This window comes from Chrysochloris asiatica, unplaced genomic scaffold (genome assembly GCF_000296735.1).
Source record: "Chrysochloris asiatica unplaced genomic scaffold, ChrAsi1.0 scaffold00017, whole genome shotgun sequence".
Taxonomy (NCBI): Eukaryota; Metazoa; Chordata; class Mammalia; order Afrosoricida; family Chrysochloridae; genus Chrysochloris; species Chrysochloris asiatica.
Window position 1 is genome coordinate 22,530,778 of NW_006408535.1, and position 24,918 is coordinate 22,555,695.

Below are 24,918 nucleotides of genomic sequence, written 5' to 3' on the forward strand. Positions count from 1 at the left end.
TCATAAACTGAAAAATATGAGTTCCATGAACTTTTCCTTCAAAGTTTATGATTATATATGTGGGAGCATCAAAAAGTTCATGGGAAAAAAATCATTACTTGTTATTTCCATTTTTCCACAAACTTTTTGAAGCCCCTTGACAAAATCATTACTTAAATAATATCAACACGCATTATCATAGTATAGACTATTCATATACACAAACAAACATAAATCCTATTGCCATGGAATCAATTCTGACTCATGGCAAACCCCTGTATTAAAGAGTGGAACTGCTCCACAGGGTTTGCTTGGATGTGAATACAGTGGAAGCAGATTTTTAGGCCTTTATTCCATGGTGCCAGGTAGGAGTTAAGTGTATTTTATTCACCAACCTTTAGGCTAACAGCCAAGCACAAATCATTTGTGTTAACTATGTACAAGTTGCAAAAGAACATATGCAGTAAAAATAATTCTTTAAAGTAATTGTTAAAAAAAAAAAAAAAAGGCAAGGAGGTGGCATCTGACCTCCTTTCATTTCACAAAGGGGGAGGAGGGGAATCAAGCTCATCAACATGAGATCAAGGCTGATTCCTTTGAGCCTGAGGTCACACATCCTCTACCCTCCAACCTTTACCAATTCTGTTTCCAAACATCCCTCCCAAAGAATTCTCTATTCAGCTGAACTATCAGAGTTTGATAGTTCATTTCAGTAGATGCACAGAACCCAGACACCATACTCACTTTTCCTTCAGAGTTTATGATTATATATATGGGAGAATCAAAAAGTTCATGGGGTTTATTAGGGAATTTACCAGGTTGCAATTCAGGAATAGAAAGGCTCAGGGCACAGTTCTTTGGTTAGGAAAGCCTCTTCCCAGCCATGCCTCTCTCTGGTCCTAAGTATCATGACCTTGGGAACTTTGGCCTCTGTCCTGCTACAGCAATATTGCAAAGCTATTTTATCACAGCTGACAAATGCCCAAAGGGCATTCTACTTCAATATAAGCCTTAGCCCAATGACTCAACTCCAGTTCCCTGTAGCTGTAAGCCCATCTCTGCAATTAAATAGCCGAAGGCACCCCACTCAAAATGTAAGCCTCCTGTACAGCGGTACTCAGCTTTACCTGCTCCCTAGCTGAGAAGCGCACTGCTCTGTCTGGTGCTCTGGTTCTTGGTTCTGCTGCTGCTGTTTCTCTGCCACTCCTCTGCTACTCTTGTGTGACGGTACCCTACCTCCTGAACCAATCCTGGGGGCCTTTGGACGTGTTCCGTTCCTGGTTCTTCCTTTTTGATGAGAAGTAAATCCTCCTCTTTCTGCTTCTGAGATGGCTCATTTTTTATCAACATTGTTGTTGTTCCAACTCATAGCAACTCTGTATAGGGTTTCCGAAGAGCAGTCTGTGGGTTTGAACTGCTGATTTTACAGTGATCTTGACTTTGCGGTTAAAGTCCACTGTTTATCCTACAGCCTCATATTGGAACTCCATATCCACATTACAGTTTCAGCATTTTACTATTACAATTAACCTTATTAACAATCACTCACAATTGAATAATATAATCCTCTCAGAATTTTCTCCCACTCTTTCTTACCAAGACCCATTCTATTAAGCAAAAAGTTGTTTGGTGGGAAATACAAAAAACACCTACTTAGAAGTGCCATATGAAGCAATTCATTGCACTGCAGTAATGATTGTAAAAGCTTTAGAAAAATAGAAAATTGCGCAGAAAATTTTCATCAGAACTAAAGAAATTTCTCAAGGAGATAGTCATTACTAAAGATTCTTTCTTCTCTGAGAACAAAAAGAATTCTGAAAGGGCAAGATCAAGTCTGTAAGGGGGATGGGATGAGTTATCCTAATGAAATTTTAATAGCACAGCCCTTGATACCCTCCAAGATGAGCAGGTTCATTGTCATGATGGGAAAAAATTCCTCTGCACAATTCCTCTGTCCTTTTTACCATCAATGCAATTTTCAATGTTCTTTAAATTCCATAATAAGGCCCTGTGATAGCCCAGTGTTTTTGAAAATAATCTATCAAGATTATCCCTTTGGTATGCTAACTAAATTTCCAATAACTTTCTGAGCTGACCTCTCTGGCTTAGATTTAACTGACTCAGTAGAGCTCCTAGAAAGCAACTTTTTTGATTGGATCTTTTATTTAAAGGGACCCTAGTCCCTAGTAAAGGAGTTCTGGTAGCGTAGTGGTTATGAATCTGGCTGCGAACTGCAAGGTCAGCAGTTCGAAACTACCAGCTGCTCCGCGGGAGAAAGATGAGGCTTTCTGCTTCTGTAAAGATTTACAGTCTCAGAAACCCTGTTCAGGGTCGTTATGGGTTGGAACCAACTTGACAGCACTTAACAACAACAACAACCTTGTAGTTACTAGACTAAGACCAGTATATTACTGAGAGAACTTGTCTGCAGCCAACCACTGATCACAGAGATGTGCTGAAACACATTTTGCTTGGAATAAACCTGTGTATGTATAAACTGGTGTGGCACTATAGGATAAGCACTGGACCACAAGGTTGGTTTGAACTTCAAGTATAGCAGTTCAGACTCACCAGACACTCTTCAGAAACCTTATACAGCATCGTGCTATGAGTCAGAACTGACTTGATGGCACTTAATAATAACAACAAATGTACAAACCAGAAGCCTGGTATCAATAATCTTTTTACTTAGTCTCATAATTTGGTGAAACTAATATATGAAAATTAATACATTTATATATGGCAGTTATATCATGAAATGCTGATGATACTTACTAAATTTTGTCAACTTCATTTAAATATGTATAGTTCTCCATACATTGTGTACTTTCCCATCATATGTAATCATGAGGTGTGACAGAATTTTCTCTAGGAATGTGTTTTATATTAAGTTGAACTATATTAAATTGCCATTTTTACAGTTTGTAAATGGCTGAGTATATGCAATTTCATAGAGTTCACATTCATACCTCAAATTTTTCATTTCATTAATGCTGAAATGATTTTCGGTATCTTTTCCTTTCTTTAATCGTTTAGGCCAGATTTCTAACATAAATCTTTGCAAGACTATTCTTATGTTACCATCTTTCCCTGAAATCCATGATTTTTTCTTAATTAGATTTCCTAGCAACTCCATTTTTTCAGACACACAAAAACTTGCCCAGAACAGAATAATTAGGTTAACCTTTCTTTGCTCAAAAGTTCACTTGTAAAAGTCATTGTGATTTATAATAACATCAATGTACCCTCTCAATGTTTAACAATTAAATCTATTTTTGTTCTTTTTATCTTCACTTTGAACTACAATTTAATCATTTTCATTACTCAAATTGAAGGTTTATTGTATAAGATAAAATAATTTAATACATAGTATTTCAATCAACTCAACGATTATATTCTTAGATAAATATTTTTATACATTATTGTGTTGTCTCAAAATCTTTGTAGGAGGAAAAAAAAGCATAACTTGTTTAGCCCAGCATTCTGCTGTTAACAAAAGATCCTTTTCTTCTGGGGGATTCTGGAGAGATAATTATGTCTTCCTCACCCTCTAATCTTGCTACTAGCCTCTGCTTGGCCAGATTCTGTTAAGAATAGAAAACAACATGGAGTGATATTACCTCTATGAAATTTTCAGAGAGCTCCCTCCTCAGCAGTTATCTAGGGGGAAAAAATCTGTAGAGAGCAGAAACAGAACCAGGAGCATCAGATCCCAGCAAATGTTTTTAGCAGTCAATGATCTGAGAACATGGATCCAAATTCAAGTTCAACCTGAATGAATATGTTAGCATCCTTGACTTAGGAAGACCAGGAAAGAGCTGAATAAATGGGCTTTCTGAACTAGTGGACTGTGATAATGCATTTTGGTTGAAGATAAGAGACAACTTCTCCAGGTATTGCATGTGCTACTTACTGTCCTAAACTTTTATCCCACAAGAATACAGAACAATCGATCCTACAACTTTTCCTTTTTTGGTTTATGCTAAGGAGAAGATTTCCACATTATGGGTACTTCAGATACAGGTCCGAATCCTGATGTTTTCTATGAAGAAATGAGAAGCCAAGTATGTAGCTAAGAATAACTGGTAAGTCAAAGAAAGCATTTCTAAATGCATGGAAAATTTCCTTTTGGGAAATAGCAATGAATCAAGGTTGCTAAATTAAAGATGTGAAAAGTAGACGGAGATCAGAGAAGACAGTGAGGACATAGTAAAGATGAGAGCCAGTGGTACGTTATGAGTGAAGAAATAATATGATCTGCTTTATATTGTACAATGGGAGTGTGTGGCTCCAGAATAAAGCACTGAACTGTGAACCACAAAGTCCGCAAGACACTCTATGGGAGAAAGATGAGGCTTTCTGCTCCCTTTAAGATTTAAAGTCTCTGAAACCCTATACATGATTGCTCTGGGGCAGAAATGCCTTGACTGCACTTTAACAGCAATAACATAGTATACAATAGTTGTTATGTGCCGTGGACTTGGTTCTGACTCACAGCAACCTTGTTCAGGGTTTCCTAGGCTATAAATCTTTATGGGAGCAGAAAAGCCTCATCTTTCTCCCATGGAGCAGCTGGTAATTTCGAACTGTTGACCATGAGATTAGCAGCACAATTTGCAACCACTGTGCTATCAGACCTATGTTTCAACCTATGTTGAAAAAAGATGTAGAAGTATGAGCAGAATAACTAGGTGAACTATGGTATTAGTTTTTCATTTGGAAAATTGCCACGTATAGGAATAAGCTGGTGACAAACTATGTGTGTATAAATGGGATATTCTTTTGTTGTTGTTACATGCCATTGAGTCAGTACCGACTCATAGTGACACTGAACAATGGAACAAAATACTGCCCAGTTCTCTACCAACCAAATAATCATTGCTAAGTTTGAATCCATTGCTGCTGCCACTGTGCCAAACCATCTCATTGGGTGTCTTCCTTGTTTTTTCCAACCCTCCACTTTACCAAACATGATGTCCTTCTTCAGTGACTGGTCCCTCCTGATAATATGTCTGACGTATATGTTCAGATACAAAGTCTGAACAATCTGGCTTCCAAAGAGCATTCTGGCTGTACTTCTTCCAACACAGATTGGTTTATTCTTTTAGCAGTCCATATACTTTTAATATTCTCCTCCAACACCATAACTCAAACACAATTCTTCTATGATCATCCTTATTCACTGTCCAACTTTTACGTGCATATGAGGTTATTGAAAATACCAAGGCTTAGGTAAGGTGCACCTTAGTCCTCAAACTGATATCTTTGTTCTTCAACACTTTAGAAAAGTTTTGTGCAGCAGATTTGCCTAATGAAATACATCATTTGATTTCTCGACTGCTGCTTCCATGAGTGTTGATGGTGGATTCAAGCAAAATGAAGTCTTTGACAACTTCATTCTTTTTCCCATTTATATGGATGTTATTTATTGGTCCAGTAGTGACTATTTGGTCCAGTAGTGAGTATTTTTGTTTTCTTTAAACTGAGATGCAACCCACACTGAAGTCTGTGGTCTTTGATCTTAATCAGCAAGTATTTTAAGTCCTCTTGGCTTTCAGCAAGCAAGGTTGTATCACCTGCTATCACAGGTTGTTGATGACTCTTCCTCCAATCCTGATGCCATGTTTTTCTTCATATAATCCAATTTCTCAGATTAATTGCTCACCATACAAATTGGATTAGTAGGGGAAAGAATACAACCTTGGCACACAACTTTTCTCATTTTAAACTATTCAATGTTCCTGTGTTCTGTTTGAACAACTGCCTCTTGGTCTATGTACAGGTTCTTCATGATCACAATTAGGTGTTCTTCAATATTCTCTGCAATGTTTTCCAGAGCTTGTCATGATCCATACAATCGAAAGACTTTGCATAGTAAATAAAGCACAGGTAAACATCTTTCTAGCATTCTTTGCTTTCACTCAAGATTCATCTGATGTCAGCTGTGATATCTCATGTTCCATGTTTTCTTTTGAACCCTGCACAAACCGCTGGAGTTCTCTGTCAATTTCTGGTTGCAGCCATATTTGTGTTATCTTTAGCAAAACTTTACTTGCATGTGGTATTAATGATGTTGTCTGATGATTTCTGCATTCTGTCTTTGAAATGGGGAAAAATATGGATCTTTTCCTGTAGTTAGCCTCCACTGCTTCATAAGTTTGTTGAAATATTTTAATACCTATTCCATAAATTTTGGGTGCCTTGTTCTTTGTCAAGGCGTTCAGTTCACCTTGGACTTCCTCTTTCAGTAACATCAGTTCTTGCTCCCTTAGTTTAAGAAATAGTGAGTGTGTTCTTCCCTTTTGGTATTCGAACACCAGGTCTTTATACGTTTCATTATAATATCTGACTCTGTATTCTCGAGCTGCCTTTCAATATTTTTTATTTACTTCTTTTGCTTCCTCATTTCTTCAATTTGCTCTAGCATCCCTATGCTGGAGAGCAAGTTTCAGAGTCTCTTCTGACATCCATTTTGGTTTTTTTCTTGTTTCTTCCTTTCTTAATGACATTTTGCTTTCCTCCTGTATGATGCTCTTGATGTTGTCCATAACTCTTCTGATGTTCAGTCTTTAGTGTCTAATGAATCACATTTATTCTTCAGATGATCTCTAAATTCAGGTGGGATATGTTCAAGATCCTATTCTGTTTCTCCTGGAATTGTTCTAATTTTCTTCAGCTTCAGCCTGAATGTGCATATGAGTAGTTGATTGTCTGTTCCACAGTCTTCCCCTGGCTTTGTTTTGGCTGATGATGTGAAGCTTTTCCACATATGTTTGTTGTTGGTGTTGTTAGGTGCCATCAAGTCGGTACTGACCCATAGCGACCTTATGCACAGTAGAAAAAAACACTGCCCAATCCTGGGCCAACCTCACTATTGTTGCCATGCTTGAACCCATTGATGCTGCCACTTGGCCAATCTATCTCGTTGGGGGTCTTCCTCTTTTTCACTGACACTCCACCTTACCAAACATGATATCCTTCTCCAGTAACTGGTCCCTCATAACAACATGTCCAAAGTATGAGAGACGAAGTTTGGCTATCTTGGCCTCCAAGGAGCACTCTGGCTGCACTTATTCCAAAACAGATCTGTTGGTTCTTTTGGCAGCCTATGGCACTTTCAATATTCTCCTCCAACACGATAACTCAAAATCATCAATTCTTCTACAGTCTTCCTTATTCACTGTCCAGCATTCACATGCATATGAGGTTATTAAAAATACCATGGCTTGGGTCAGGTGCACCTTAGTCCTTAAGTTTGACATCTTTGCTCTTCAACACTTTCAAAAGGTGTTATGCAGCAGATTTGCCTAATGCAATACATTGTTTGATTTCTTGACTGCTGCTTCTGTGAGTGTTGATAGTTGATCCAAGAAGAATGAATTCCTTGACAATTTCAATATTTTTTCCATTGATAAGAATGTTGTTTATTGGTCCAGTGGTGAGGATTTTTGTTTTCTTTACCTTGAGATGTAATCCATACCAAAGGCTGAGCTCTTTGATCTTCATCAGTAAATGTTTTAAGTCCTCTTCACTTTTAGTAAGCAATGTTGTATCATCTGCATACCACAGGTTGTTCATGAGTCATCCTCCAAACCTGATGCCATGTTTTTCTTCATATAACCCAGCTTCTCAGATTATTTGCTCAGCATACAGGTTGAATAAATATGGTGAAAGAATACAACCTTGTTGCACACTTTTTTAAATTTTAAAATAGTCAGTGATCCCATGTTCTGTTCGAACAACTGCTTCTTGGTCCAGGTAGAGATTCCAGGTACAGAATACTCATACTTCACAATGCTGTCCATAGCTTGTCATGATCCACACAGTTGAAAGCCTTTGCATAGTCAATAAAGCACACATAAATATCTTTCTGATATTCTCTGCTTTCAGCCAAGATTCATTGGACATCAGCAATGATATCCTTTGTTCCACAGCCTCTTCTGAATCCAGCTTGAATCTCTGGAAGTTCTCTATCAATGTAATGTTGTAGCCATTTCTGTATTACCTTTAGCAAAACTTTACTCACATAGAATATCAAAGAGATTGTCCGATGATTTTCACATTCCATTGTGTCACCTCTCTTTGGAATGGGCACAAATATAGATCTCTTCCAATCAGTCAGCCAGATAGTTGTCTTCCAAATTTCTTGGCAGAGATGGGTGAGTGCCTCCTATGCCTCCTCACTTTCTTGAAAGATTTCAATTTTTATTCCATCAATTTCTGGTGCCTTGTTCTTGCCAATTCCTTCAATGCACCTTGGACTTCCTCCTTCAGTATCATTGGCTCTTGATCATATGCTACCTCTTCAAATGGTTGAACATTAGCCATTTCCTTTTGGTACAGTGACTCTTTCATCTTCTCTTGATGCTTTCTGAATTGTTCAATAATTTGCCCAGTGAATCTTTCAATACTAAATATTGAGGCTTGAATTTTTTTCCCCACATATATAGTCAACTTGATTTCTGTGTGAGGTCCATGTGTATAGTGGCCTTTTATGTTTTTTTAAAAAATGTATTTGTGAGAGGGCAGGGCCACAGCCAAGGGGAGGCAGTGACCCAGCACTAGAAGCCGCAGAGCTGTGCATCCGGAGGGAGAGGTGTGATCGATTTTTTTATTTTTCATTTCATTTTTTTACGTATAAATCCTCTTCAGTCTGATTGAGCCCTCGCACACCCCCAAAAGGGTCAAGCAGTGCACCCACAGTTTTCAATAGCACAGATAAGAAACCCGCGGGCTGCTTCTTATGACCTCTGACTCTGGGTCCCAGCCCCAAAGTTGACCTGGGCAGGACCCTTTATCCCTGCCTGCCCACCAAAGGCCATTGGACAATCAATCACAATTTTATTTTTGTTTTTGATTAGTGGTTTCTGTCTCTGCTTTTATATTATTTCTGTCTTTAGGCTTTTTGGTCTCACTCTTTTCTCAGGGGTTAGAGCTTTCTCTCCTTACCCTAACCAAGAAGACACAGCAACTATGTCCATAAAGCCAAGCTACAAGCATACCCTGTAATATAATACCCCACCATCTGGACAAGAGCCAATACTAGCTGCTAAGCATTAAACGTGAAAAATGAAGCCTATCTCCAGATCATATCCACCAGGAGATGATCAGTAAGCTTAACAAATGAGAATGAAAACACAACATACCAAAATATTTGGGCCATGATGAAAGCAGTGCTGAGAGGACAATTTATTGTGATAAATGCACACATCCAAAAAAAAGAAAGAATCAAAATTAAGACAGCATCTCCATCAACTAGAAACACACCAAGAGAGGGAACCTACAGTCACCAAAAGAAAAGAAATAATAAATATCAGAGCAGAAATAAATGAGATTGAAAACAGAAAAACTATAGAAAGAATCAACAGGACAAGAATCTGGGGTCTTTGAAGGATTAATAAAATTGACAAACCACTGGAAAACCTAAAAGAAAAGAGGGAGAAGACATGAATAACTCACATTAGAAGCAACATGGGTGATGTCACAATGGAACCAAAGGATAATAATAGAATACTATGAAGAGTTGTACTACCACAAATTTGAAAACTTAGAGGTGATGGATAAATTTTTTGAAAAACATGACCTACCTAAACTAACATAGAGTGAAACAGAAGACTTAAACAGACCCATAACAATAGAAGAAATTGATCAGGTCATCAAAAACTCCCATCCAAAAGAAGTCCAGGTCCAGATGGCTTCACTGGTGAGTTCTACCAAATATTCAGGGAAGAGTTGTCACCAATTCTACTCAAATTATTCCAGAATATAGAGGAGGAAGGAAAACATCCAAACACATTTTATGAAGCAAGCATAACCCTCATACCAAAACCAGGGAAGGATGTCACTAAGAAAGAAAATTATAGACCAATATTCCTCATGAACATAGATGCAAACATTCTCAACAAAATCCTAGCCAACAGAATCCAGCAGCACGTCAAAAAAATTACATCATGACCAAGTGGGATTCATATCAGGGATGCAAGCATGGTCCAACATAAGAAAACAATCTATGGAATCCACCATATAAACAAGAAAAAAAGAAAAAGAAAAAAAAAAAAAAAAAAAAAAAAAAACACCACATGATCATATGGATTGATGCAGAAAAGGCACTTAACAAAATCCAACAGCCATTTCTGATAAAAACACTTAACAAAGTATGAATTGAAGGGAAATTCCTCAACATAATCAAGAGGATATATACAAAACAAACAGTCTACATTACTCCCAATGGAGAGAAACTGAACGCCTTCCCTCTGCGAATAGGAACCAGACAAGGATGCCCTTTGTCACTACTCCTATTCAATATTGTGCTGGAAGACTTAGCCAGAGCTATACAGCAAGACAGGAAAATAAAAAGCATACAAATTGACAAAGAGGAAATAAAACTCTATTTGTAGACTATATGATCTTATATATAGAAAACCCCAAAGACTCAGTAAAAAGGCAACTAGACCTCATTGGAGGATTCTGCAAAGTGGCAGGGTATAAGATCAACATCCAAAAATCGGTTGGATTCCTCTATACCAAAAATGACAGTGCTAAAAAGGACATTAGGAAAACAATACCATTTACAATAACCACCTAAAGGATGAAATATCTAGGAATAATTGTAAGCAGTGAAACAAAGGACCTATACAAAGAAAACTACAGAACACTATGACAAGAAACCAAAAGAGACTTACAAAAATGGAAGAATATGTCATGCTCCTGGATAGGAAGACCTAACATTGTGAAAATGTCAATATTGCCCAAAGCAATTTACACATATAATGCAATCCCAATACAGATTCCAATGACATTTTTCAAAGAGATGGAAAAAAAAATTACAAACTTTACATGGAAAGGAAAGAGACCCAGGATAAGTAAAGCACTGCTTAAGCAGAAGAACAAGGTGGGAAGCATCTCACTCCCTGATTTCAAAATTTACTACACAGCTACAGTGATCAAAATAGCCTGGTCCTGGTATAATGAAAGATACATTTGTCAATAGAACAGAATTGAGAATCCAGAAATTAACCCATCCACATACAGCCAACTGATAGTGCTTCAACGTCAACAGATGGTGCTGGCAGAATTGGAAAATGACATGTAAAAGACAGAAACAAGATCTTTACCTCATACCCTATACAAAAACCACCTCAGCATGGATTCAAGACCTAAATGTGAATCCCAAATTAAAAATAGGGACAAATGTGAGGGTACCAAACATTTTGAAAATTACACAAACAAAAGTAGACAAAATAGATCAATGGGACATACTAAAAATTTTAAACTTATGTGCAGCAAAAGAGTGAAAAGGGAGTTCACAGAATGGGAAAAAATCTTTTGCAATGACACATCAGACAAGGGAGTAATTTCCAAATGTGTAGGAATCTCCAACACCGCCACAAGAAAAGTACAAGTCAATTAAAAATAAGCACAGGACATGAATATACACTTCACTAAGGAGGATATCTGGGCAGCCAACAAACAAACAGAAAGAAATGTTCACTATCACTAGCCATCAGACAGATGCAAATCAAAACAACAATGAGTTATTATCTCACACCAGCAATAATAGCAAAGATCAAAAAAGTAGAAGACAATAAATGTTGGCTAGGATGTGGAGAGACTGGGACCCTCCTACATTGCTTGTGGGATTGCAAAATGGTTCAACCACTCTGGAAAACAATATGGTACTTCCTCAAAAGGTTGAAAATAGAGATACCTTATGTTCCAACAATTCCTCTACTTGGTATTTATCCACAAGAAATATGAGCCATAACACCAATGTTCATAGCAGCACTATTTGCAATAGCAAAAAGATGGAGACAGCCTAAGTGCCCATCAATGGAAGAATGGATAAACAAACTTTGGTACATACACACTATGGGATATTATGCTACCCTGAAAAATAACAAGGAAGCAGCAAGCCACCACATAACATGGATGAACCTTGAAGACATTATGATGAGTGATTTCAGTCAGTCTCAAAAGGAGAAGTATGTCATAGGACCATTGTTGTGAAAGATTGAGAAAAAGCACCCACACTAAAAGGGGGGGGTGTTTATCTTTTATTTATTTTTATCTTTTTGTTGATTACCGGGGTGTGTGCGGTGCAGTGAGGAGGGGATAGGGGAAAGTGGAGCACAGGGTAGGGAATAAGCAGCACAGAATAGTTTGGGTGCTGGGGTGGGGTAGTTTGGGTGCTAGAAGGGGAAGGGGAAAAGAAAAACAAGGCAGATGGGAAAATAGCTAGGCAGGTTTATATGGGCTAAATAGGTCAGAGGTAAATAACAATGTAAGCACAATCATGAAACAACAGGGCTTGGATACAAAGATTGAAGCATGGTTTGAATGGGGAAATGTGGGGAAATGATGTTAAGATGCTTGGCTGTCTTTTGAATCTTAGTTTATCTTGCATACTATTATAAAATAGACGTTTGAAGGAGAGAGAGAGGAATAGCCAGAAACATCACCAGAGAAAGCTTGTAAGTCTGTCTTCAGTCTAAAACTGATTGGAATACCTAAAATGGGGCTAGAACTTTCCCAGTGAAGGAGGTTACCTGCAGAGCCTTTGCATTGTACAAGACCATAGGTGGAATCCTGATCCCCGTCCAGAATCTTCTGAGGTGGGACATTCCCACTTGAAAGTACAAGCAGACCGGTCTGGAGTAGCTAGTAGAACAGAAGATATTTCTTGAAAGTTCAATTGACTCCTTCAAGAACAAGCAGCTTGTTCCCCAGGGAGCCATCAAGGCAAGTAGTCAGGTCCCTTAAGGACAAATCCCCTTCCAAGACTGAAACTCAAATGGAATACACTAGCAGGCATATGGTCTTGCTGCTGAGCATGTTGGTCACTGATGAGGGGAAGTGGGGGAAGAGCAGTGATGAAGTTGTAAACTGGGTCCTACCACATTCAATAAACTCCTGTTAACCTGGATTGACAAGATCTGGGAACTCCTGGGCCCAGAGACATGGCCCCAGAAGACTAAAATGGAGTGTAAAGCATCCAGTTGATATGAAATGAGGGGAGATACACAAGAACACCCACACTTGCAGATAGTACCCATTTAACCTGGCGTCAAAGGCTGGATGATCAGAATGTAACTGGAGGAAGAAAAAAGAGGGAAAAAAAAAGAGTAATTCACTACAAGTGGATGAACTTGACCTCTGCTTGTGGATGCAGTATGACAAAAGAGCAGACAAGTCTTAGCAGTGAAGATCAATACCATCCCCTTGGTACACAGGGTTGATAGAGATGGGGAACTTAAGGCATTTGCTACCCCAAACGGTGGAACGACAAAGGCAAGAAGTGACTGGCTTACAAGCTTTCAATGGGGAACCTAGCTCCACAGGGCACAAGGAAAGGCAGAATCTCCACTAAATTGTTTCCAACCTGTCTGGATGTGGTTGATAAAAGGTGGGGGTTTAGGACTCCTGTGGTTCAATAGGGAATGATTGCTATCATGTCTGACAGTGAGTGTTGGAAAGGTACATGTAAATGGTTGGTAACAAAAGGAAGGGAGTGGCTGATTTTGCAGTCCAGGAGTGGAGATTCCTGGAACCATCAAGGAGAAAAGCTAAGTGTAAGACCCTGTCCAGGGAGACAGTGATAGTAGGGATGGAGGCAGAGAGGGTGACGTGAACAGGGGTAATGGCTGGCAACTCTGGACTCAGGGAGGGAGAGGTGCTGTGTGCTGGCGGCCGGGGGGCAGGCATGTGGGGTGTACACTTTGGTTGTTTGATGATGTATGCAGGGGATTGTGATCATTGCAGTGGGATGATAGGATGAATTAAGATTGGTGTTCACCCATGTAGACTAACACATGGTTCACAGTAAAAACTTAAAAAAAAAAAAAAAAAAAAAAAAACTAAAATGAATAGAGAGAAATACTGTTAACTAATGGTACATGGAGGGGATTATAATCATTGCAATCAAACAAAGTATATGATTTCTTTAATGTAAAACTGATGGTCTGCCCTGTAAGCTTTCACTCAATTCACAATAAAAACCTTAACAAAAAATGTATTTGCAATTAAGAAGTCATTGGTCTTGCTAATTCTAACATGTGATCTCCAACATTGTTTCTAGCACCAAGGCCTTATTTTCCAACTATAAATCCTTCTTCTTTGTTCCCAACCTTCACATTCGAATAGCCAGTGATTAGCAATACATCTTGACTGAATGTTTGCCCATTTTCAGACTAGATTTTGGCAAAATTTTCAACTTCATTATCACTGGATTTAGTGGTTGGTGGATAAATCTTAATAGTAGTGGTATTAAATGGTCTTCCTTGTAGGCATATGGATAATAGTTTATCATAGATAGTGTTGTTCTTAAAGACGGACATGACATGTTCTTTTTGATGATTAAAGGAAATGTGATTCCTCTTCAATTTGTCGTTTCTGGCATAGTAAACCATGTGATTTTCATATTCAAAATGGCCAATACCACTCCATTTCAGCTTACTAATGCCTAGGATATAGATGTTTATGTGATCCATTTCATTTTTGACAACTTCCAATTTTCTTAGATTCATGCTTCCTACACCCCATGTTCTGATCATTAATGGATATTTACAGCTGTTTCTCTTCTTTTTGTGCCCCATCAGCAAATGAAAGTGCCGAAGGCTTTACTCCATTTACATCATCAAGGTCAACTTTGAAGAAGCTGGTCTTCTCCAGTAGTATTTTGAGTGTCTTCCATCCTGGGGCAGCTCATCTTCTGGCACTATGTTTAATGGAATTCTGTGCTCTTCATCAAGTTTCAGTATTGAGTATTTTGGTGCTGATTGTATTCCACTGCTTATCATAAGGCTTTCAGTGACTAAATATTCAGAAGTAGGGCATCTCTCCATTTTCCTAGTCTGTCTTTGTCTGGCTCAACTGAAACCTGTCTACCGTGTGTGACCTTGCTTGTATTTAAAATACTCATGGGATAACTTCAAGAATTACAGGAACCTGCAAACCACCACAGTATGACAAACTGATAGACAAGTGATGTACAAAAACGATGGTCTCTACTCAGTATCAATCAACTCACAGTGCTCTTTCCTTTATTCTTTCTAGTCACATATCATGGTTTGTGTTTTCCATCCTAAACCACTTTACTTGAAGATTCCTTGACTTGAAAGACAGAGCACTCTTTATTTGGTTGGCTTTTCTTTCTTCAAGTCTCAGCTATAATTTCACTTATTTAGGAAAGCTTTAGATGGCCAGCTAAACAGACAGACAGGTGTATCAAAAGCTATTCTCCTTTCAACTCTGAATCATAGCAACCTTACATATGAAACAATGAAATGTTGTCTGCTCTGCCTCATCCTCATAATTGGCAGCATCAAGTCTATGATGCAGCTGTTGTACCATTGCATCTCACTGAGGTCTCCCTCATCCTTGTTGGCACTCTACTTCATAAATATAATGTACTTCTTCAATGATTGATTCCTCCAAATTTGTCCAAAGCAAATGAGTTGGACAAAGATCTATGTGATTCATTATGTTTTAATTGACTAAATTTTGGAAGTAGATTATCAGACATTTCTTACTTATATATCCTAATTTAGAAACTTGTTGACATTTAGAAATTTGCTGAAACCTGTCCATTTGCTAGTAGTTGAAATACTGGCAGCATAACTTTCAAGAATAGTAATTAGACATTGGTGGTAGCAATAAGGATTTACCTGATCTTAAAATCTACAACACTTTTCCCATGTTTTGTTCTATAGCAGTACTGATCCCTTTAGCCATATTACTAGGGTTGTTATGAGTTAAAATCTATTAGACAGTGGTTTGTTGTTGTGAAGTTCTGTTGAGTCGGTTCTGACCCACAGTGACCCTGTATAGGGTTTTCAAGGAGCATCTGGTGAGCTTGAACTGCCAACCTTGCAGTTAAAATGGATTTGCACTGTGGCCATTAACCCAAAGCGCCACACCAGGACTCCTTAGACAGTTGTAGGAGAATGTAATATTTTTTTCATCAAATATTATTTCTTATATTTTATTGCATTTAGCTAATGCTTTCAGTTCCATTTATAAATGTGGCTATACAAACTCTGGCAGCGTTGTGGTTACAAATCGGGCTGTGAACCCGTAAGGTCAGCAGTTCAAAACTACCAGCTGTTCCACAGGAGAAAGACAAGGCTTTCTGCTCCTGTAAAGATTTACAGGCTTCGGAAACCCTGTACAGGGTCTCTATGAGTCGGAACCGACTCCAAGGCACTTAACAACAACAATACAAACACATATGTGCATATAAGGCATGTTGTTGTTGTCAGGTGCCATAGAGTAGATTCCAACCCATAGCGACCCTGTATAGGGTTTTCTAGGAGCAGCTGGCGAGCTTGAACCACCTACCTTGCACTTCAAACAGCTTTGCTGTCTGGCACATTAACCCACAGCACCACACCAGGACTCATATGTATAATGCATACACATATACAAATACCTATATACACACATTGGACATGACATAGAGCCTTGGTTTTAAGATATATAATTCCCCTTAATACGGAAAATGATTTAGAGAGAATCAATATAAGAGATGGATATTTAAATAATAAATTCTACTCTATGTGATGAATACTGTATTGAAGACAGATGAATATTACTATGGAAACATTGAAAGGCTTTCATTTGATTAGCTTACAGATCTGGACATTTAGCGTGTTTCAGCAGTAGTATCATTTCTACATTCATCTTTCCCTGTTTTATCTCACTGAAAGCTTATACTTTGAAATACACAGTTAGAATTGTATACCTCTGGATAAATAGTTTAAACATCATCTTCATTTTCAATGCAAAAAAGATTACAGAACATAATATATCTAATTGTATTCAATACTCAAATCAAAGGCTTATAAATATTATAAAATACACTTTAAATTATGTACAGTTCATGCTGACCTTTATATAATTAAGTTGTACTTTAATATTTCTTTCAAATGCAAAAGCCTCAAAATCAATCTTGACAGCAATAAGTTTTTACTTTTGGCATCTAATGTTTTTAAAAATTAATAGAACTTGAACTATTTTGTAGTAATAAAAATATTAAAATTATAATAAAATTAGTAGTAGTTATTAATTAAATTGTCATTGTTTTAAATTCTTCATTCTGCTTTTGTACAATTTTTAATATTTTGGAATGTGCATTTGCTGCTGATGCCACAAAATTTTCAATAATATAATCATTCATAAAAACATACTAGATAATTACTATGTACCCAATCTTTTTATATTGCTTTCGTTATGTGCCGTCTAGGTGGTTCTGACTCATTATGACTCTGTATAGAGTTTCTGAGATATGGATGGTGGGTATAAACTACAGACCTTGTGTTTAGAAGTCCATTGCTTATCCAACAGCACCACACCCGGATTCAAATCCAGCGAATAAAAACAAGATCCTTGCTCCTGTGGGGTTTGTATTCCCTAGAGTAGAGACAGACTATAAGCAATGCACATAATAAATAAGTAAATATTGATATAAATTAGGTTGAAAGCATCATGTAAGAAAAACAAAATCAGAATAACAGAAGGGAGAACAGAAGATTCTATGAAAGAAAGCAGAATAATAGAATAGTCATTGAAGGCCAAGTGAGAAGTGACAACTATGTAACTCTTGCAAGAGGGAGGCTAATGAGCCAGGTGTAGCATAATTTTACACAAATAATACACACTTTCTACATTTGTTTGTCAACTGCTCCCTCCCTCTAGGAATTATTTTCATCTGCACCACTATGTCAATTCACTTTTACAAGTTCCTACAAAAAAATTAGCATAGCACTCATGAAAATACCTCCTGAGTGAGGGAGTGTTTGGCAAAAAGTAGGAGGTGTGTGTTATTTATATGAAAATCTGGCACATCCACAGGGAGAACCTGCTGGGCAGAGAAATAGTCATTATAGTAGTCCTAAGGTAGCTGTCATTTGTAAAAGAACAAGTTGATCAGGATAGCCAGAGCAGAATGCATTATAAGAGGAGAGATGCTGAAGAGCTGAAAGGGTCCAGATTATTCCAAATAATCTTTTGCCTCTCCCCACTCTGATATGTCCTCAATACTGCTGAAAACTTAGTCACCTTAAATATATATGTATATTTTTTACCTTAACTTTCCTTGTGCCTTTAATCATTAAGTCATTCCTTTAACTCCATACTCAAATTTAAGGATTTTCATAGCAAAGATGTCTAGATTGAAGTACTGGCTTCTCTACTAAGGAACTGTGTCCTTAGGCAAATATCTTTTCTAAGCCTCTATTGTGTGGCGCTATGGGTTAATGCACCAGACTGCAAAGCTGTTTGAACTACAAGGTTGGTGGTTCAAGCTCACCAGCTGCTCCTTGGAAACCCTATACTGGGTCGCTGTGGGTCAGAACTGACTCAACGGCACTTAACAACAACAACAAGCCTCTATTGGAGTCCTGGTGTGGTGCTGTGGGTAAATACACTGGACTGCAAAGTCATTTGAACCACAAGGTCGGTGGTTTAAGCTCACCAGTTGCTCCTCGGATACCCTACTCAGGGTTGCTATGAGTCAGAACCAACTCGATGGCACTTGACAACAACCACAACAAGCCTCTTTTACTTCATATGTAAGACTCAGATAACCATAGTACCTACTATGCAGTTTTAATTTGAGGATTAACTAGGTCTAATGAAGCACATAATGTTTAACTAATGGTAAACACCCACATTTTAGCTATTTTAATATTATTATTTGGAAATCATTGGACAATATTATTGATATCCAATGTGAGTAAAATTTTACTAAAGGTAATACAAAAACAGCTGCAAACATACATTGACAGAGAACTTCCAGATGTTCAAACTGGTTTCCGAAGAGGACATGGAATAAGGGATATCATTGCAGATGGCAGACAGAACTTGGCTGAAAGCAGACAATATCAGAAAGATGTTTACCTCTGCTTTATAGACTACGTAAAGGCTTTCAATTTTGTTGATCATGACAAGCTATGGACAACATTGCAAAGTATTAATATACCGAGCACTTCGTTGTGCTCATGAGGAACCTATACTTAGACCAAGAGCAGTTGTCTGAACAAAACAAGGGAACACCGAGTGGTTTAAAATTAGGATTGTGTGCACCAGGGATGTATTCTTTTACTGTACTTATTCAGTCTATATGCTGAGCAAATAAGCCAAGATGCTAGATTAGATGAGAAAATCATGGCATTAGGATTGGAGGAAGATTCATTAACAACCTGCGATATGCAGATGATACAACTTTGCTTGCTGAAAGTAAACAAGACTTAAAATACTTACTGATGAAGACCAACGACCATGGATTTCATTAAGGGTTGCACTTTAATGTAAAGAAAAAACAAAAAAGAAAAAAACAAAACCTTGCCACTAGACCAATAAACAACATCCATTAAATGGGATTAGATTGAAGGTGTCAAAGACTTCATTTTGCTTGTATCAACTGTCAACATTCTTGGGAACCACAGTCAAGAAATCAAATGATATATTGCATTAGACAAATCTGCTGCACAGGACCTTTTTAAAGTCTTGAAGAGCAAAGATGTAAGTTTGAGGACTAAGGTGCACCTAACTCAGCCATTGGTATTTTCAATAACCTCATAATGCATTTGAAAGTTGGGTAGTGAATAAGGAAGACCATAGAAGAATTAATGCATTTGAGTTAGGGTGTTGGAGAAGAATATTAAAAGTACCATGGATTGCCAAAAGAACAAACAATGTGTGTTGGAAGAAGTACAGCCAGAGTGCTTATTGGAAGCCAGGATGGCCAAAAAAAAAGGAAGACCCTCAAGGAGATAAATTGGCACAGTGGCAACAGCGATTGGCTCAGGCATAGCAACAATTGTCAGGTTAGCCACAACAAGAAATGTTTCGTTCTGTTGTGCATAGGGTCATTATGTGTTGGTACTGACTCGATGGCACCTAATAACAACAGCAATATTATTATTGCTGTTAATATTATTACCTTGGTATCATGACTGCTTTATTACTTTCTCCAAACTATCTCTTATTGTTCTTCTACATAGACCATCTACTAAAGATATTCTGGGATACAGGCTATTTCTACAATGTGTTTAAGCAATAGACAGCTATGCATAGTGTAATTTGTATATATTTGCATCAAAATGTCCCCCTACTTTCACTTATTGACATGGATAAGTTCCAAAGAGCAGGTCAATATGCAAAAGTAGGCGTTATGCAAATGAGGAGGATGACTTTATAAGATCACTAAAAATGGTGACAACATTATTCCATAACTGACAAATCTCATCTTTTATAACTGCCAAATTACACCATTACAGAACTGTCCATTTGCATCATTATATAGCTGTCAATAACACAACTCAAAAACATCAATTCTTCTACAGTGTTGGAGGAGAATATTGGAAGTGCCATGGGCTGCCAAAAGAACAGACTGATCTGTGTTGCAAGGAGTGCAGCCAGAGTGCTCCTTGGAGGCCAGGATGGTCAAACTTTGTCTCTCCTACTTCGGACATATTGTCAGGAGGGACTAGTCACTGGAGAAGGATATCATGTTTGGTAAGGTGGAGGGTCAGAGCAAAACAGGAAGACCCCCAGTGAGATGGATTGGCAAAGTCACAATATCAATGGGCTCAAGCATGGTAATAATTGTGAAATTGGCCCAGCACCAGACAGTGTTTCATTTTGTTGTACATAGGGTCACTTTGAGTCAGTGCTGATTCAATGGCCCCTAACAACAACAATAGCTGTGAAATGAATCATTACATAAGTCTGAACCAGTGAAAATGGTAGCTCAGCCAAACTGAAGTATAGCCTTTATCATCATAGCCAATGTAGTCATTGTTATTGCTAGACATATACCTTATATTATAGTGCAAAATAGTCATATAGTAGATTTTTAAAAATACCTTTGCAAATGCAAATGTCAGATGATGAGATAGTCAATAAGCAAGAGTAGGTGTATAATAGACACATAAAGGTACAACTTATATATTTTATCACAATTTTCATTTTCTTTGTGTCTTACCAAGGCCATAGAGTCCATTTATGTGAATATGAGTACACTTTCACATTGAAAATCCTATAGCACTTACTATCTTTACCATTAATTTTGTCTTTGTTATTGTTGTTATGAGGATACTTACGTTATTGGAATGTCCAGTCAGTTCCAAGTCATAGCAACACTATGCACAACAGAATGAAAACACTGCCCAGGCATGTGCTAGTCTCACAATTGTTGTTACACTTGAGTCCATTACTGCTGTCACTGTGAAAATCCATATCCTTGGGAGTCTTCTTCATTTTCACTGACCCTCTACTTTACAGAGCAAGATGTCATTGTTCAGGTACTGACCCATCCTGATAATGTATACAAAGGATGAGAAACAAAGTCTCACCACCATGGCCCCTAAGGAACATTTTGGTAGTATTTCGTTCAACACAGATTTATTTGTTCTTCTAAAAGTCCATGGTAATTTCAATATTCTTCTCTTATACCATAACTTAAATCCATCAGTTCTTCTACTGTCTTCCTTATTCACTGCCCTACTTTCACATGCATATGAAGCTATTCTTGAATTTGTCATTTCTGGCACAGTAAACCACATGATAGTTAGATTCAAAATGGCTAATACCAACCCATTTCAGCTATATGATGCCTCAACTATCGATATTAATGTGTTCCACTTCATTTTGATAACTTCTAATTTTCCTAGATTCATACTTAGTATAATTCCATGTTCTGATTATTAATGGATGTTTGTTTCTCCTTATTTTGCCTTGTGCGCCATCAGCAAATGAAATTTCTGAAAGCTTTACTCCATTTGCATCATCATGGTTGAACCTATTTTCAGGAGGCAATTCATTCTTAGTCGTATTTTGAGTGCCTTCCTACCTGAGAGTCTCATCTTCTGACATGGTAACTTATAATATTCTGGTAGCATTCATGCTATTTTCATCTTCCAGCACTACATCTGACAACATTCTGCTGCTCTTCATAGGGGTTTCATTGGCTAAACATTCAGAATTAGTTTGCCTATTTTTCTTCCTAGTCTGTCTTAGCCTGGAAGCTCAGCTGAAACCTGACTACCATGGTTGACCCTGATGATATTTAAAATGCTGGTTCCATAGCTTCTAGCTTCATAGAAACACTCAAGCTACCACAGTGCAACAAACTGACAGATGAGTGTTGGGTTGTTGTTAAGCACAATTAATTTGCTACCAATCAATTGCTAACATTTGTTTATAGTTTTATTTTATAGTTTATATACTGCTTCCCTGTGAACCTCAAGGTCAGCAGTTTGAAACTGCCAGCTGTTCTGTGGGAGAAAGATGAGGCTTTCTGTTCCTGTAAAGATTTATAGCCTCTGAACCCTGTACACGGTCTCTATGAGTCAGAACCGACTCCATGGCACATAACCACCACCACCATGCTGCTTCCCAGCTATCTTTAAGCTTTTTAAAGACAGGGAAACAATTACTAACTAGCTATTATAAAAATGCCTTATATATGATAGGCACTACATCTGTTTTGTCAGTTTAGTGTTTGTGAAAGGAAATAGTACATTCTTTTTATTATGAAACAGAGTAGAGTTGCAGTTATAGCTGAGGTCACTTTGTTAATAAAAGAACTATTGGCTGAATGTTTAAATTATGGTTGTGTTACTAATGTACAATGTAAAATGAAGTATTGCAGATTCTGTGCATTACTTCTTCCTCTGGCCTGGAGAGAGAGGTGGTAGTAAAGATGTTGGGGGTGATATAAAACTTTAAAAACCTGCTGGAAAACTGCAGAAAACAAAGTAGGTACCAGGGCTGGGATGGCAGGAACATAGGTCTGGTTGCCAGAACCATTGTAAAGTAATGAAAGTCTTTCCACCAACCTCATCTAGATTACTAACACCTGTCCCAGCCGCCTAGGAAGTCCTAGGATGTTGGCTGGCATGCCCAAAACCCAGCTGCTGCTGTGATTACATTATTTACCTCTATTTGCTTCACTATATTTTCTAATTCACACCAAATCCCAAAGCAATCCCTATACTAATACTCTAATTAATAATAAAAAAAAAAGATTAAAAGTTCATGTATCTTTTTCTGTTTACATAATGTTATGGATTGAATTATTGCCCCCCAAAGTAAGTGCAATAAATCCTAGTCTCTATGTGTATGGTGTGTCACAGTAAGATAAGCACTGAACTGGTAACTGCAAAGTTGGCAGTTCAAACTCACTAGCCAGTCTCAGAAACCTTATACAGGGTGGTTATGAGTCAACAGAGAGAGAAAGACTTCCAGCCTCCTAAAGTATGAAAACATAAATTTCTATTTGTTGAAGACAGCTCTTTTTGCTGTTGTAGTTCTAGATAACTAAGATGCATACATACTGTCCATTAAGACATTGAAAGAGTAACCTAAATACTGGTATCAGAACTTGTTTAGGTGGGTCTTAGAGTTGGACAAGGAAGTCATAGAAATCAGTCTTTGATAAAAGTAAGCATTTAAACAATTTTGGAATAATAACATAGTATGTGAGGAGCTCTGGTAGAGTTGTTGTTGTTGTTAAGTGCCATCGAGTCGGTTCCGACCCATGGCGACCCTGTACAGGGTTTCCGACGGTGTAAATCCTTACGGGAGTAGAAAGCCTCATCTTTCTCCTGCGGAGCGGCTGGTAGTTTCGAACCACTAACCTTAAGGTTCGCAGCCCGATTCGTAACCACTACGCTACCAGAGCTCCTTTCTGGTAGAGTAGTGGTTACGAATCGGGCTGCAAACCTCAAGGTCAGCAGTTCGAAACTACCAGCTGTTCCACGAGAGAAAGATAAGGCTTTCTGCTCCCGTAAAGCTTTACAGCCTCAGGAACCCTGTTCAGGGTCACTATGGGTCGGAATTGATTCCACAGCACATAACAACAACAACAACATGAGAGGACTTTAGACAGTTTGTGGAGAAATGGAATTTACACGTAATGTAATTTTCCCATAAACTTTTAGAAGTCCCTTGAATTAGAATATTTTTCAAGTGTTTTAACTGTAAAATGATTGATTAAGAATATTCAATATATGAGATTACACTTTAAAGGTTCTGAAAATAACTAAAATGTATGACAGTTTTAAATACCAAATCTGACCTGATAGATTGTTTAATTGATGGACTATTGTGTTTCAGTTGCCTTTGAGTCATTTCAATTCATTGTAACTGTATCTTTCATAGTAGAACTATGGTCCATAATGTCACAGTGGTTATGATCTTTTGCAAAAAGATCACAGGGCTTTTCTCCAAGGTGCCTCTTGATGAATTTAATGTATCAACCTTTTGGTTAGCAAATGAGCAATTAAACATTTGGGCCACCTTGTTGTTGTTAAGTGCTGTTGAGTTGGTTCTGACCCATAGCAACTCTGTATAGGGTTTCCAAGGAGTGACTGGTTAGCTTACACCACCGACCTTGTAGTTTAAATGGCTTTGCAGTCTGGCACATTAACCCATAGCGCCACACCAGGACTTTGGGCCATCTTAGGACTTGAAATAAAATCCTGTCTTTACCTTCATCACTTTTGTAATCAGAGAGAGAATCGGCTCATTCCTATGAAGTGATAATGTTAATATTAACTAATCATTGCTTGTTATGAGTATGTCATGAGATAACTTGAGTATTTAAACATTATGCTTAAGTGTTTAATAAATGTCAGCAATTTTTCTGGATTAAGTGAAATTTTGAATAGGATTTGTGGCATCTAGTATAAAATTTCACCCTTTCATATTTATGTTGTAAGCATTTCAAGTTCATTTTAGAAATCAAGTTAGGAAATAAATTAGTTTGATATTAGAATCATAAAGATGATATATCAATTTATAATCAAAAGTTATAGAAGCAGCTTTAAGATTCAGAAGAATTGAATGAAATTCAGAAGAAAATGTGTTGTTATTCTTTTAGGTGCCATGGAGTCATTTATAGCAACATTATGTTGTTGTTGTTGAGTGCCGTGGCAT